Below are 16,366 nucleotides of genomic sequence, written 5' to 3'. Positions count from 1 at the left end.
ATGTCTGCGTGGATTTCCTCCAGTTTCCCCTCAGTCCGAAAGATGTGCAGGTTAGGTTGATTGACCAAGCTATATTGCCCCATACCCTTAGTAGCAGGGTAAATACGTGAGGTTACAGGGATAAGGCCTGGGAGGGACTGTTGTCAGTGCAGGCCCAATGGGCCAAGTAGCCTCCTTCTGTACTGTAGGGATTCTATGATAACCTGGTGAAGCGACACCACATGCATACTAAACATCAGGAGCAGCATGCTATAGATTAAGCATTACTGCCAACCAACAGATGAATTCTACAGCACTGTCACATCCAATCATGAGGAGTAATGCACGATTAAACGACCAGTGGAAGTTTCATGAGTGTCCCTAGCCTTGATGATAGCGAAGCCTAGTGTAACGAACTCAAATGAAGCATTTGCAAATGTCTTCAGCCAGAAATGCCATCTATCATAACCTCCTCCCAAGATCTCCAATACCACAAATGTTAGTGGACAAAAAGCTTTGACAAAGGATCGTCTGGACTCGAAACGTCAGCTCTTTTCTCTCCTTACAGACACTGCCAGACCTGCTGAAATTTTCCAGCAGTTTCTCTTTTGGTCGCAAAAGTCAATATTCAACAAATTCAATTCACTCAGAATCACAGAATCCCTGCAATGCAGAAGGAGGCCACTCGGCCCACCGATTCTGTACTGGCCGCAATCTCACCCAGGCCCTTTTCCCCATAACCCCATGCATTTACCTTAGCTAAGCCTCCTGACATTAAGGGGCAATTTAGCGTGGCCAATCTACCTATGCCGCATATCTTTGGAGTGTGGGAGGAAACCGGAGCACCCAGAGGAAACCCACGCAATCAAGGGGAGAATGTGCAAACTCCGTACAGACAGTGACTCAAGCCAGGAATCGAACCCAGGTTCCCGGCGCTGTGAGGCAGCAGTGCTAACCACTGTGCCATCATGCTGCCCACTCCAAAGGATACACACAGGTTACATGCTCCGAGAGCACTGGATGTAAAATGCTCAAGCTTTGTGCTCCAGACTAGCTGAGCCCTTAGTCAAGCTGTTCCAGTACAGCTGCAATACTGGCATCTACCCAGCATTGTGGAAAAATGCAGAGGTTATGATCACGAAAAAAGGACAAATCCAATCTAGTCAATTCTTGTCATGTCACTTTACTCAAATCATTAACAAAGTGATGTAAGATGGTGCCAGTGCCAACAAGTGGCACCTCCTCAGCTATAACACGCTCACTGATACTCAGTTGGGTTTCACCAGGGTCACTTGGCTTCAGGACTTTGGTCCCAAGATGAAGAGCCGAATTCCAAAGGTGCAGCGAGAGAGACTGTCCTAGACATCAAGGCAGCACCAGCAACACGGTGGCAGAGTGGTTAGCACAGCTGCCTCACAACACCAGGGACCTGGGTTCAATTCCACCCTGAGTTTACACATTCTCCCCATGTCTGCCTGAGTTTCCACCCACACTCCAAAAGATGCGCAGGTTAGGGGAATTAGCCATGCTAAATTGCCCCTTAGTGTCAAGGGGACGAGCAGGGGGTACATACATGGGGATTACAGGGATAGGGCCTGGGTGGGATAGTTGTTGGTGCAGGTTTAATGGACTGAATGGCCTCCTTCTGCACACTGTAGGGAGTCTATGGTCTAAACGAGTATAGCATCAGGAACCCAAGCAAAATTGAAATTAATGGGAAAAGACGCGGGGTGGCGGGGTGGTGGGGTGGTGGTGGTGGTCTGGTTGGAGTCATTCCTAGCACAAAACACAAGGTTCTGGTTCTTGCAAGTCAATTATCCAAGCCCCAGAACTTGCAGTAGGAGCTCTTCAGGGTCAGCCATCTTCAGCTGCTTCATCAATTAACTCTCCTTTATTCCAAGCTTTGAAGTGAAGATGTTTCACCTTCGATTGCAAATTTTGATTTGTCACATGTAATAGTATACAGTGAAAAATATTGTTTCTTGTACACTATACTGACAAAGCATACCGTTCATCGAGAAGGAAACGAGAGAGTGCAGAATGTAGTGTTACAGTCATAGCTAGGGTGTTGAGAAAGATCAGCTTAGTGCGAGGTGGGTCCATTCAAAAGTCTGACAGCAGCAAGGAAGAAACTGTTCTTGAGTCAGCTGGTACGTGATCTCAGACTTTGTGTATTTTATCCCTGACAGAAGAAGGTGGAAGAGGGAATGTCCGGAATGCATGCAGTCCTTAATTATGCTGCCTGCTTTCCCGAGGCAGCAGAAGTGTAGACAGAGTCAACGGATGGGAGGCTGGTTTGCATGATAGATTGGGCTACATTCATAACCTTTTGTAGTTTCTTGCAGTCTTGGGCAGAGTTCCTCAGATACCAAAGCAACTTGTAGCCACGTGCAACATTCTGGCTCGGTAAGCTTAAGAGTCAAGCAACGGGCACGCCACACAAGTGCCAGACAACGGCCACCTTCAACAAGAGAGAGAATCTAAACACCTCTGCATGACATTCAACAACTTTATCGTCACTACATCCTAGAGAGGTACCCTTGATCAGAAAATAGAGCAATCCAGCCATATAATACTGTGGCTACAAAAGCAGGTCAGAGTCTGAGAAATCTGCAGCGATCCACTCCCCAGAGCCTGTTCACCATTTATAAGGTGAAGGTCAGGAGTGTGGTGGAATACACTCCACTTGCCTGGATGGGTGTAGCTCCAATAACACTCAAGAAGCTCAACACCATCCAGGATAAAGCAGCCCCACTTGTTTGGCAACGTGTTCACCACCCTAAATATTCACTCTGCCCCATCACCAGCTCACGGTGGCATCAGTGTACCATCTGTGAGACAGACTACAGGAACTCACCAAGGCTCGTTTGACAGCACCTTCCAAATCCGTGACATCTATCACACAGAAGGATATGAGCAGCAGAGACATGGGGACACTAGCACCTGCAAATTCTCCTCCAAGCCACTCATCATCCTGACTCAGAAGTATGTTGGTTGTTCCTTCATGTTTCTGGGTCAAAATCCTGGAACCTCCTCCCTAACAACACAATGGGTGTACCTACACCTCAGGGGTTACAATAGTTAAAGAAAGCTGTTCACCATCCCTTCCTCAAAGGCAATGAGGGATAGGCAACGAATGCTGGCCCAGCCAACCACACCCACATCCCATGGGCAAATTATAAAGCAAGGAAATTGCCACTCATGATGTGCACTTTTATCCAAAGTAAGAGTCAACTTGCATTCCTAAAATAAAACTTAGTAACAGAACACCAACAGTTGGTGAAAGAAATAAAGCAAACTTCCTCCTTTATTTTGTAATTTATTCAGTGCTAATGCAAGGCGATTGTGAGATGTGAGCTGTAAAGGGCAGACAGGCTTTTCCTGTTTTAATCACTGTGCATTGCCAGAAGGATAAGCTCATCTTTACAGTCACGGCACAGGTTTGATATTAAGCCTAAAACAAAGGTTTCAATACGTAAGCAAAACACTGCAGACACTGCATCTCACATCCTTTAAAAAGTACTTGCTTGAGTACTTGGCACATCACAACATTCGAGGCTATGGGCCAACGGCTGACAAGTGGGATTAGGTGGGCAGGCCAGGGCATTTCACACAGACTTGAAGGGCCTCTTCTGCACTGTAATATTCTATGATTGGAAATTTGTGTAGAAAATGCTTGAATTACTCAGCAGGTCTGGCAGCATTTGTGAAGTGAGAAACACGAGTTAACGTTTCAACGGTCACTGATTTGAACGGTTAACAGCAATGTTCTCCACTTTCCCAGATTCAGCAACCAGTAAACACAGGCCAGGTTTAACAATCTCCAGTGGAGGCAATGTCTTCCCATTCAGCAAGCATTGAATCCACTCGCCACCAAAATATTCATCTCAGCAGCAACCTTGCTGGCTCTGACAGTGGCAATCAAGTGGATCTGGAAAAGCTCCCCCTCCTCCCGATACTGGCCAAGGCAGCAGCACAGGGGAGAGGGATAGGGAGAGAGATAGCTCACCACGATGGCAATGGGGCAAGGAAGAGAAAGAGGTGGAAGAGTATCTCACTGCCATGGGAATGGGGATTGTCTGTACCTCATGATGGGGCTGGGGGGGCGATTGGTGTTTCTCTCCATGATGGGGATGGGGGGGGGCGGGAAAAGAGAGTAGGGAGATGTTCCACCATGATGGTAATGATGGGGTGTCTCTCTCTGTCCATGAAAGAGCTGGGGGTGGACGGGGGATATTTCACCATGACAGTAATGATGGAATGTGCCTCTATGATGGGGATGGGTGAGGATGGGGAGGGAGAGTGGGCAGACGGAAGAATGAATGCCTGAACAATGCAGAAATGGTAAAAGGTAAAGACAAACACTAGTTACCAGATTCCCCCACCACAAACACATCTCTTCCTCCTCTCGGAGAAGTGCCAGCAACGTGTCATAATGAGATGGAATTTATTTCAAACTTCTGTTTCTCCCTTGTTTCCCTCCAAGCCAAGAGCAGTTTCATGACGACTCCCAGTGCCAAACATGTTCGTGCGAGTAGTCAGATCTGGACACAACAGGGGGAACTTTCTCTTGCAAGAAAACACCAACCGCAGCCTCCCCGTCAATAGATTGCCCAGAGTCTGCGATTTTCACCTAGATCAGGCACACACAGCAACACCGCCACACAAGGTACGTTTACCTGTGCATTTATCTGCGCAGTACGTCACTTCCCCAACCCCGAAACAAAGAACACAGCACCTCGTATGAACACAAACACCGAAGCACCGTAACACGACCAAAAGCAGCAGCAAGGATTGCAAGCAGAGCTGGACAATCAGCAAAGTACGGCCCCCACAGGCTGTCTCGAGATAGTACATTTTTAACAGGTATTTCGCCATGGCGAAATGATTAGGGTCCACTGATCAAATAGCCTTTCTACAACTGTTTTATTTAAGCACTGGAGTAAAGAAAGATGACAATATCTACAATCTCCATGTGGGCACAGGCTGGGGCCTCTGATCCCCTCCACCACTCCCTGGAGAAGGAACACAGATCACCATCTGGGAGCTCCCCACGAAAAGATGGGACACGCGTGACCCTCTCGTGCAGAAACAAAGCAGACACGGGTCTAACTTTTGTTATCACTGAGTTGAAGTAGGAAAGAAATGTTACTATAATTATATAGGGTCCTGGTGAAACCACAGCACAGTATGTGCATAACCAAAGTAGATAAAAAGACTTGACCACTTTATCCAAGGAAGGAAGTTTTAAAGTTTATTTATTAGTGTTGCAAGTAGGCTTACATTAACACAGCAACGAAGTTACTATGGTAATCCGCTAGTCGCCACACTCTTGCTCGGGTACACAGAGAATTTAGCACGGCTAATGCACCTAACTAGCACATCTTTCAGACTGTGGGAGGAAACCCATGTAGACACGGGGAGAACACGCAAACTCCATACAGTGACCCGAGCCAGGAATTGAACCCGGGTCCCTGGCACTGTGAGGCAGTAGCACTAACTACCATGTCGCTGAGTGTGACAAACGATGACTTGATTGAATCCTGGAATGAGGGGGTTGTAGCAAGGAAAGACTGAGCTGAATGCTCTCTGGAATTTACAAAAATGAGAGGTAATCGCAATGGAAGGTATAAAATTCTTAGATCTTGATGGTAACACACTGTCACAGGGCAGACAAGAAGATGTTTAATTTGTTCAAGACACATTGATAGATCAGTAAGATGGATTGTAGAATGGACACTGGCTCTCAACTGCCTCCATCACTGACGCTCAGTAGCAGCAGTGTGTACCATTTACAAGATGCACTCCAGCAATTCATCAAAGATCCTCAGACAGCACCTTCCAAACCTACGACCGCTTCCGCCTAGAAGGACAAGGGCAGCAGATACATGGGAAAACCACCACTTGCAAGTTCCCCTCCAAGCCATTCATCATCCCGACTTGGAAATATATCATTGTTCCTTCACAGTTACTGAGTCAAAATCCTAGAACTCCCTCCCTAACGTCATTGTGGGTCAACACACAGCACATGGACTGCAGCGATTCAAGAAGGCGGCTCACCACCACCTTCAAGGGCAAGTAGGGATGGGCAATAAATGCTGGCCTGGCCAGCGATGCCCATGTCCCACGAATGAATTAAAAAAATCTGCACTTCAGTGGCTCAAAGCCACTGGAAAGCTGTAAGTGTAAATCCTCCAATACTTTTCACCCCATAACCAGAAGTTTGTTATTACTATTGACATGCATGTGCAGCGAGGGGATGAAGCCATTGACCAGTTCAATGTCGGAGACGTGTATTAGGAACGAAGCTCTGAGGCAGTATCAGGAAGTAGCCCTCAGGTTCGAAATAAAGTAGCTGAGATCAGAGTGAAATGGAGTGCAAATGGGGAAAGCAGCTACTCTTTACAAGATTAACACAATGTACATATTTGATAACTGGCAAACCCAAACCAAATGCAAACATACAGTGACACGTCACAAATTACTTGAGCTTTTTTTTCCCCAGTGACATAATCTGGACTTTCTCTCTTCCACCTACTTCCATCAGGAAAAAGAGACAACATTCTGAAACCATTTAGCAATCGACTCAAGAATTCTTTCTTCCCTGTTGCCATCAGACTTCGGAATGGTCTTATCTCTCTCTTCATCCTAGCTGCAACACTATATTCTGGCAGCACAGCAGCAATGATTAGCGCTGCTGCCTCACAGCGCCAGGGACTCAGGTTCGACTGCAGCCTTGGGTCACTGTGTGTGCAGTCTGCACATTCTCCCCGTATAGGAGTAGGTCGTGCCTTATCGAGTTTTTTGAAAAGGTGACCAAAGAGGTGGATAAGGGTAAGGCAGTTGACGTGGTGTTGGATTTTAGCAAAGCGTTTGATAAGGTTCCTCATGGTAGGCTATTGCAGACAATGCAGGTGCATGGGATTGAGGGTGATTTAGCAGTTTGGATCAGGAATAGACTAGTTGATAGAAGACAGAGGGTGGTAGTTGATGGGAAATATTCAACCTGGAGTGCAGTTACAAGTGGTGTACCTCAAGGATCTGTTTTGGGGCCACTGCTGTTTGTCATTTTTATAAATGACCTAGATGGGGGTGTAGAAGGATGGATTAGTAAATTTGCTGACGACACCAAAGTTGGAGGAGTTGTAGACAGTGAGGATGGATGTTACACTTTGCAGAGGGACATAGATAAGCTGCAGAGCTGGGCTGAGAGGTGGCAGATGGAGTTTAATACGGAAAAGTGTGAGGTGATTGACTTTGGTAAGAATAACAGGAGTACAGAATATAGGGCTAATGGAAGGACTCTTAGTAGTGTTGACGAGCAGAGAGATCTCGGGGTACACGTGCATAGCTCCCTGAAAGTTGGCACCCAGGTTGATAAGGTTGTTAAGAAGGCGTACGGTGTGTTAGCTTTTATTGGTAGAGGGATTGAATTTTGGAGCCGTGAGGTCATGTTACAACTGTACAAAACTCTGGTGTGGCCACACTTGGAGTATTGTGTACAGTTCTGGTTGCCACATTATAAGAAAGATGTGGAGGCATTGGAAAGGGTGCAGAAGAGGTTTACCAGAATGTTGCCTGGTATGGTGGGAAGGTCTTATGAGGAAAGGCTGAGGGACTTGAGGTTATTTTCATTGGAGAGAAGAAGGTTACGAGGTGACCTGATTGAGGGATACAAGATAATCAAAGGATTGGACAGGGTGGACAGTGAGAGCCTTTTACCTCGGATGGTGATGGCTAACACAAGGGGACATAGCTTTAAATTAAGGGGTGGTAATTATAGGACGGATGTCAGAGGTAGGTTCTTTACTCAGAGGGTAGTAAGGTCGTGGAATGCCCTGCCTGCAGCAGTTGTGGACTCGCCAACTTTAAGGGCGTTCAAATGGTCAGTGGATAGGCATATGGATAACATTGGAATAGTTTAGTTTAGAGGGTCATTAGATTGGTTCCACTGGTCAGCACAACATCGAGGGCCGAAGGGCCTGTACCGCGCTGTAATGTTCTACGTGTCTCCATGGGTTTCCTCTGGGTGATCCGGTTTCCTCCCACAGTCCAAAGGATGTGCTGGTTAGGTGCAGTGGCCATGCTAAATTCTCCCTCAGTGTACCCAAACAGGTGCCAGAGTGTGGCGACTAAGGGATTTTCATAGTAACTTTGCTGCAGTGTTAATGTAACCCTGCTTGTGACACTAATAAATAAACTTTGATGCACCCTATCCTTTCCTTCTCCACTATATGCCCTAAGAATGGTATGCTATATCTGTAGAACGCAAAAAACAATACTTCCACTATATACATGTGACAATAATAGAAGAAATTAGGAACGGTTCCAGGGCGTTCAGTGCAGTATCTAAAAAGATTTAGACAATTATCTCTCTTCTCATGCATCTTTTTGCAGGAAATACAAAGGGAGTATTTAAGATTCGTACAGAAAGTGCCAATTTAAACAGCCTGAACAAGTTCCAGAACGGAGTTGGGGCTGAAAAGCAGTCCACAGTTACTGAACCGAGCACTGGGAAGTAGGTGAGAAGCGGGGTTCAAAAATCATTCGGATTGATGCAGCAGCGCTGAGTGGCTCTGAAGCTAAGCAAGTCATAAAACACAGGTTAATAACAAAATCAAGACTGATGTGCACAACAAGACATTCTTTACTCAGGTCACACGGTCACTTAGAAGAGCAAGTCCAGGGAACAAAACAGCCCTCAAGGGAGGCAAGATTCACACAAGCCATTCAGACATAAATATGTTAAATTGGTCAGACTATGATGGGTGGGTTGTAAAATGGACACAGTTGACAGAGGTCTGCACTTCAGAGCGACAGAAATAGCCACAGTAATGAGAAATGGATGCCAGCAATCACAATCACGCTCGACAATCACCCGGCGAGAGGGAGAGGGGGCAGCGTGACCCCGCGCCCGGCGAGGGGGAGGGGGCAGCGCGACCCCGCGCCTGGCGAGAGGGAGAGGGGGAGGGGGCAGCGCGACCCCGCGCCCGGCGAGGGGGAGGGGGCAGCGCGACCCCGCGCCTGGCGAGAGGGAGAGGGGGAGGGGGCAGCGCGACCCCGCGCCCGGCGAGGGAGAGGGGGAGGGGGCAGCGCGACCCCGCGCCCGGCGAGGGAGAGGGGGCAGCGCGACCCCGCGCCCGGCGAGGGAGAGGGGGAGGGGGCAGCGCGACCCCGCGCCTGGCGAGAGGGAGAGGGGGAGGGGGCAGCGCGACCCCGCGCCTGGCGAGGGGGAGGAGCAATGTACCCTGCACCTGGCGAGGGGGCAGAGGGAGGGGCTGAGGGAGAGGGGGCAGGGGCAGTGTGACCCCGCACCTGGCGGGGCGGAGGGAGCAGGGCGGGGTGGGGGGGAAGGAGAGGGGAGGGGGCCGAGGGGACGGGGTGGAAGGGAGGGAGGGGCGTGTACCGGGGTGGGGGGGTTGTTTACCTGTATCTCTGTCTCCATGGCACTGTCTCTCCCTCTCTCGCTGTTTCCCGGTGCATCCTTTTCCCGACACGTCATCCAGTCCACCGGAAACATTTTCCCTTCCGCGCAGCCGCAATGCCGGGAATGCGACCCTGAACCGGAAACAAATTCCCGAGGAACAGCAAACACCTGGATAGAAATTCTCAGAGCAGCAATAAATCCTAAACACTGGGAATTAAACCCCCAAAACTGTACAAATACACCTTCAAAACTCTATAAAAAACCCTCAAACTGCAAATAAAATCCTAATAATTGGGAATAAAATCCCCAAAACTATACAAAAACCCTAAATACTTGGAATAAAACCCCCAAAACTGTACAAAAACCCTAAATACTTGGAATAAAACCCCCAAAACTGTACAAAAAGCCCTAAAAACTGGGAATAAAACCCTCAAACCTGTACAAAAAAAACTTCAAAATTACAAAAAACCCTCAAACTGTAAATAAAACTCTAAAAACTTGGAACAAAGCCCCCAAAACTGTACAACCTCCCCAAACTACAAAAAACGCTAAAATCTGTACAAAAAACCCTCAAAACTGTACAAAAGACCCTCAAATTGTAAACAAAACCATAATAACTGGGAATAAAATCCCCAAAACTATGCAAAAATCCTAAATACTGGGGAATAAAACCTACAAAACTACAAAAAACCCTCAAACCTGTACAAAAAACCCTCAAACTGTAAATAAAACCTTAAATACTGGGTATAAAACCCCCAAAACTGTACGAAAAACCCTCAACTGTACAAAACAACCTTAAAAACTGAAAATAAAACCCTAAAAAATGGGAATAAAACCCCCAAAACTGTACAAAAAAACCTCAAAACTGTACGAAAAGCCCTCAAAACTGCACAAAAAACTCTCGAAACAGGAAATAAAACCATCAATCCGTAAATAAAACCCTAGAAACTGGGACTAAAATCCCCAAGATTGTACAATAAACTCTAAATACTGGGAAAATAACCTCAAAACTGTACAAAAAACTGTAAAACTACAAAAAAGACACTAAAAACTGTACAAAAAACTCCAAAAGCTGGGAATAAACCCCAAAACTGGGAATAAAACTAGCAATAATCACTAAAACCTGGGAATAAAACACTCAAAGCCGGAATAGAAGCTCTCAAGCCAGCAACAAACCCTAAAAACTGGGAATAAATCAGAGAATCCTTGCATTACAAAAGGAAACCATTCGATTGAGTGTCCATCGATTGCAATCCCACCCAGGCCCTATTCCCATAACCCCAAATATTAACCCTGCTAATCCCCGACACTAGGGTCAATTTATCATAGCCAATCAACCTAACTCGCACATCTTGGACTATGGAGAACCTGGAGAAAACCCACACAGATACAGGGAGAATGTACTTTGAAAACTGGGAATAAAACCTCAAACCTGAGGATAGAAATTCTCAAACCTGCAATAAACTCTAAAAATTGGGAATAATACCCTCAGAACTAGGAATAAAGCCCTCAAACTAGCAATAATCACTAAAAACTGGGAACATAGCCCTCAATACTGGGAATAAAACCTTCAAAACTGATATAGAAATCCTCAAACTAGAAATGTGGGCGGCATAATAGTTAGCATTGCTGCCTCACAGCACTAGGCACCCAGGTTTGATTCCTAGCTTGGGTCACTGTCTGTGTGGAGTTTGCATGTTCTCCCTGTGTCTGCAAGGGTTTCCTCCCACAGCCCAAAAGATATGTTGGTTAGGTGCATTGGCCGTGCTAAATTCTCCCTCAATGTACCCAAACAGGTTCCAGAGTGTGGCGACTGGGGGATTTTTCACAATAACTTCATTGTAGTGTTAATGTAAGCCTACTTGTGACATTAATAAACTCTAAAAACTGTAAATTTTAAATAAACCCCAAAACTGGGAATAAACACTAAAAAATGGGAATAAAACACTAAAAACTGGGATAGAACTGCTCAAACTGTTGGAATAATCACTACAAATTGGGAATAAAACAATATATTACAAAAACAAACAGATAACAGTGTCGGGAACTCCAAAAACTGGGAATGAAACGTTAAAAACAAATAAATTTGAATATGATCACTCACGACTGGGAAAAGCACCAAAAAACTGGGAATAAAAGCCTAGAAATTGGAATAAAAATCAATAAACTGCGGTAAACTCTTGCAAACTGGGAATGAAAATGACCTGGAAATCATTAGCAATAACTGGGAATGAATAGGGAAACTGGGAATCAACAACAAAAACTTTATTAAAAACCAACATACCGAATAAACGCAAAAAAACTGCAAATACAAACCAACAAACTGCCGATAAGCTCCCACAAACTGAGGATCAATACCAAAAACTTGGAATAAAAACCCCCAATAAAGAACAAAGAAAATTACAGCACAGGAACAAGCCCTTCAGCCTCCAAGTCTGCACTGACCATGCTGCCCAACTTAACTAAAAGCCCCTATCCTTCCGGGGACCATATCCCTCTATTCCCATACTATTCATGTATTTGTCAAGACACCCCTTAAAAGTCACTATTGTATCTGTTTCCATTACCTTGGCAGCAAGTTCCAGGCACCCACCATCCTCTGTGTAAAAAACTTGCCATGTACATCTCCTTTAAACCTTTCCCCTCACACTTTATACCTATGCCCCCTAGTAATTGACTCTTCCACCTTGAGAAAAAGCTTTTTGGTGTAATATTGTGGTGCAATGTTGTGGGTGTAATGCCATGCTTTGGGTTGGGGGAGGAGGAGTGGCTGGGAGAAGGGCTGGGGGGAGAGAGTGGGGGCTGTGGTTGGAGGAGGGATAGGCTTGGATAGGGGTTGGGCATGGGTCTGGGAGAGGAGTCAGAGCTGGGGGAAACATCGGGAGAAGTGCCTGCGGATAGAGGTTGGGTGAGGGGCAGGGGGATGGGCTGGAGACAGGTTGGGGTAGCTGGGGGAGGGTTTTGGGGCTAGGGGAGTGATTGGGGAGGGGTTGAGGAAGGGGTGGGTGGGGGGGTTGGAGTGGGATTTGGGTGCGGGGTTCGGGTGGTGGAGTGGAGTTGGCTGGAAGTGGCCATTGAGGTGGGTTTGAGGGATGGACTGAGGATGGGGTAGGGGTTGGGTTCTGGTTGGGTTAGGCTAAGGATTAGGGTTAGGGTTGTGCTGGGTGTGTGGGTGGGCTTGGGAATTGGAATGACTGTCAGTAGGGTTGATTGGGGGTTGGGCTTGGGGTGAGGGAGGGGCTGTGTGTGTGTGGGATGGGGAGGAGCTGGGTGTGGATGGGGGAGGGGCTGGGAGTGGGATGGGGAGGGGCTGGGTGTGAATGCAGATGGGCTGGACGAGGACGGGGAGGGACTGCATGTGGATGGGGAGGGGCTTGGTGTGGAATGGGGAGAGGCTGTGTGTAGAGGGGGGCGGGGCTGGGTGTGGATGGGGAGGGGCTGGGTGTGGACGGGGAGGGGCTGGATGTGGACCGGGGGGGCCGGGGCGTGGAGGGGGGGGGCAGGGCTGGGTGTGGCCGGGGAGGGGCTGGGTGTGGATGGGGAGGGCTGGGGCGTGGAGGGGGGCAGGGCTGGGTGTGGATGGGGAGGGGCTGGTTGTGGATGGGGAGGGGCTGGTTGTGGGATGGGGAGGGGCTGGGTGCGGGATGGGGAGGGGCTGGGTGCAGAGTGGGGAGGGGCTGGGTGTAGATGGAGCAGGGCTGGGTGTGGGATGGGGAGGGACTGGGTGTGGGATGGGGAGGGGCTGGGTGTGGATGGGGAGGGGCTGGCTGTGGGATGGGGAGGGGCTGGGTGTCGATGGGGCAGGGCTGGGTGTGGAAGGGGAGGGACTGTGTGTGGGATGGGGAGGGGCTGGGTGTGGACAGGGAGGGCCGGGGTGTGGATGGGTTCGGTCTGGGTGTGCATGGAGCGGGGCTGCGTGTGCATGGGGGCAGGGCTGGCTGTGGATAGGGGCGGGACAGGGTATGGTTGGGGGCGGGGCTAGGTGTGGATGGGGGCGGGGCTGGGTGAGCGTGAATGGTGGGCGGCATTCCCAGCATGCTGTGCGCAGCTGAAAGCCCTCTATCTGCGCGGAGGGGCCCGGGAGGCGGTGAAGGTGGGAGGTAGAGGCTGCGGGGCGGGAAGGGGGCCGCGGCTCCGGCATCGCTGATCAAAGCCCAGCTTTCTCGCTCAGGAGTATCTTTCAAATGCAGAAACCCAGTTTGTGAAACCCGATTCCCGGCTTCATTTACCCCAGAGTGGGGTATCTGAGGGGTTATTTACCCCAGAGTGGGGTATCTGAGGGGTTATATACCCCAGAGTGGGGTATCTGAGGGGTTATATACCCCAGAGTGGGGTATCCGAGGGGTTATTTACCCCAGAGTGGGGTATCCGAGGGGTTATACACCCCAGAGTGGGGTATCCGAGGGGTTATTTACCCCAGAGTGGGGTATCTGAGGGGTTATATACCCCAGAGTGGGGTATCCGAGGGGTTATTTACCCCAGAGTGGGGTATCCGAGGGGTTATTTACCCCAGAGTGGGGTATCTGAGGAGTTATTTACCCCAGAGTGGGGTATCTGAGGGGTTATTTACCCCAGAGTGGGGTATCTGAGGGGTTATATACCCCAGAGTGGGGTATCTGAGGGGTTATTTACCCCAGAGTGGGGTATCCGAGGGGTTATTTACCCCAGAGTGGGGTATCCGAGGGGTTATTTACCCCAGAGTGGGGTATCTGAGGTGTTATTTACCCCAGTGTGGGAGTACCTGAGGGGTTATTTACTCCAGAGAGGGGTACCTGTGGTGTTATTTATCCCGTACCTGAGGGTTATTTACCCCGGAGTGGGAGTACCTGAGGAGTTAGTTACCCCAGAGTGAGGGAATCTGAAGAGTTATTTACCCAGGAGTGGGGATATCTGAGGAGTTATTTACTCCAGAGTGGGGATATCTGAGGGGTTATTTACCCCAGAGTCGGGATATCTGAGGAGTTATTTACCCCAGAGTGGGGGGATCTGAGGAGTTATTTAACCTGGGGTGGGGTATCTGAGGGTATATTTACCCAGGAGTGGGGCTACCTGATGGTTTTTTTTGCCCACACTGGGGTATCTGAGAGTTGTTTATCATTATGTATAATAAATTGTGGTTTAAAAGCTACATTGTACATCGCATGCTAACCAAAATACAGTGGCAGGTTCCATGTGTATGTCAACATAACACACAGCCCAAGCTCATCATCGCTGCTCCTCTACTACCTCATTCATCTGTCTAAGCCACAGGAGAATCCATCATCATTATCTCTTCAATTGTAAAACTGCTTGTCTCGTTTAATTTGATTTGATTTAGTATTGTCACATGTATTAGTATACAGTGAAAAGCATTGTTTCTTGCACTTGATTCAGCCAAAGCATACCGTTCATAGAGAAGGAAAGGAGAGGGGCAGAATGTAGTATTGCAGTCGTAGCTAGGATATAGAGAAAGATCAACTTAATATAGTTCATGAGAGTTAGAGCAGAGTTTTAAAGTATATTATTGTCACAAGTAGACTTGCATTAACACTGCAATGAAGTTACTGTGCAAATCCCCTAGTTGCCACACTCCAGTGCCTGTTCGGGTACACTGAGGGAGAATTTAGTATGGGCAATGCACCTAACCAGCACGTCTTTGGGACTGTGGGAGGAAACCCAAACAGACACTGGGAGAATACGCAACCTCCACAGACAGTCACGCAAACTGGGAATTGGACCAGGGTCCCTGGCACTGTGAGGCAGCAGCTCCCGCCACCGTGCTGCCCACAAAAGCCTAGGACAAAAGTAGAAGACAGAAGTAGAGGCTATGCTGGGGACAGCTGGCAAGAAGTTGCCACATTCTGTCCCCTACTGGTGAACAGAAGTGTTAGAAATTGTACAAACCATACAGTACAAAAGGAGGCCATTCAGCACATTGAGTCTGCACGGACAACAATCCCACCCAGGCCCTAACCCATCACCCCACATACTTAGACCGGTAATCTCTCTAACCAACACATGCCAGGACACTAAGGGGCAATTTAGCACGGCCAATCAACTTAACCAGCACATTTTTCAGACTGTAGGAGGAAACCCAAGCAGACACGGGGAGAACGTGCAAACTCCGCACAGTGACCCAAGCCAGGAATTGAACCCGGGTCCTTGGAGTTGTGAGGCAGCAGTGATAAACCTTCTGTCACCGTGCCAGCCATTCTCCAGAATATATTGGAAAGACTAAGTTGTTTGGTTTACATTTTCCATTCCAAACTCTATCCCCCAGCAACCAACTCATTCCATCTTCCTGGAGAATGTCTTCAGACTGAACCGGATGGTTTACAACCTTGCTGTCTTTATGTGACCTGAACTGAGCTTCTAGCCACTTAATTAAGACTTCCTTTTCCCACCTCCATAACATTGTCCCTCTCCACCCCTGCCTCAGTTATCTTGAAACCCTCATCAATGCTTTTACACTTGACTATTTAAATAAACTCCTGGCCAACCTCCCACATTCTACTCTCCATAAACATAGGGAAATACATAGGACTGGGCCATTCGGCCCCTTGAGCCTGTTCTGCCACTCAACTGGGGAGGCAGTGGTGTAGTGCTCTGATGAAGAGTCATCTAGACTCGAAACATTGGCTCCATTCTCTCTCGATGTGGAGATGCCGGCGTTGGACTGGGGTAAACACAGTAAGAAGTCTCACAACACAGGTTAAAGTCCAACAGATTTCCTTCGTAGCAAACACCAGTAGCTTTCTGGGCTTGAGTGGAGAGTTCTGATCACAAACAGAGCATATAAAGGTGCACACACTCAGTTTACAGAATACTGAGTAGAATGCGAGACTTTACAGCTATTCAAGTCTCAAAGGTGCAGACAATGTGAGTGGAGAAAAGCATTAAGCATAGGTTAAAGAGACGTGTGTTGTCTCCAGACAGGACAATAAAATCCCACCCAGATATTGTCTGGAGACAATACACATC

At 48.1% G+C, this 16,366-nt stretch overlaps 1 protein-coding gene across 1 annotated transcript in view; it reads right to left on the bottom strand.

Moving 5' to 3' along the window:
• Positions 1-9,520, bottom strand: part of sgsm3 (small G protein signaling modulator 3) — a 73,087-nt gene extending 63,567 nt beyond the window's left edge. Inside the window, exon 1 of the mRNA XM_080217355.1 lies at positions 9,407-9,520. The gene's annotated coding sequence lies outside the window, so the exon portion shown is untranslated. The remainder of the gene's footprint in view (positions 1-9,406) is intronic.
• Between the last annotated feature and the right edge of the window lie 6,846 nt (positions 9,521-16,366).

The sequence above is a fragment of the Carcharhinus amblyrhynchos genome, chromosome 35, assembly GCF_965287045.1.
Source record: "Carcharhinus amblyrhynchos chromosome 35, sCarAmb.v2.hapA, whole genome shotgun sequence".
Lineage (NCBI taxonomy): Eukaryota > Metazoa > Chordata > Chondrichthyes > Carcharhiniformes > Carcharhinidae > Carcharhinus > Carcharhinus amblyrhynchos.
The sequence above is the reverse complement of the archived record's forward strand: the minus strand, read 5'-3'. Positions and strand labels throughout refer to the sequence as shown.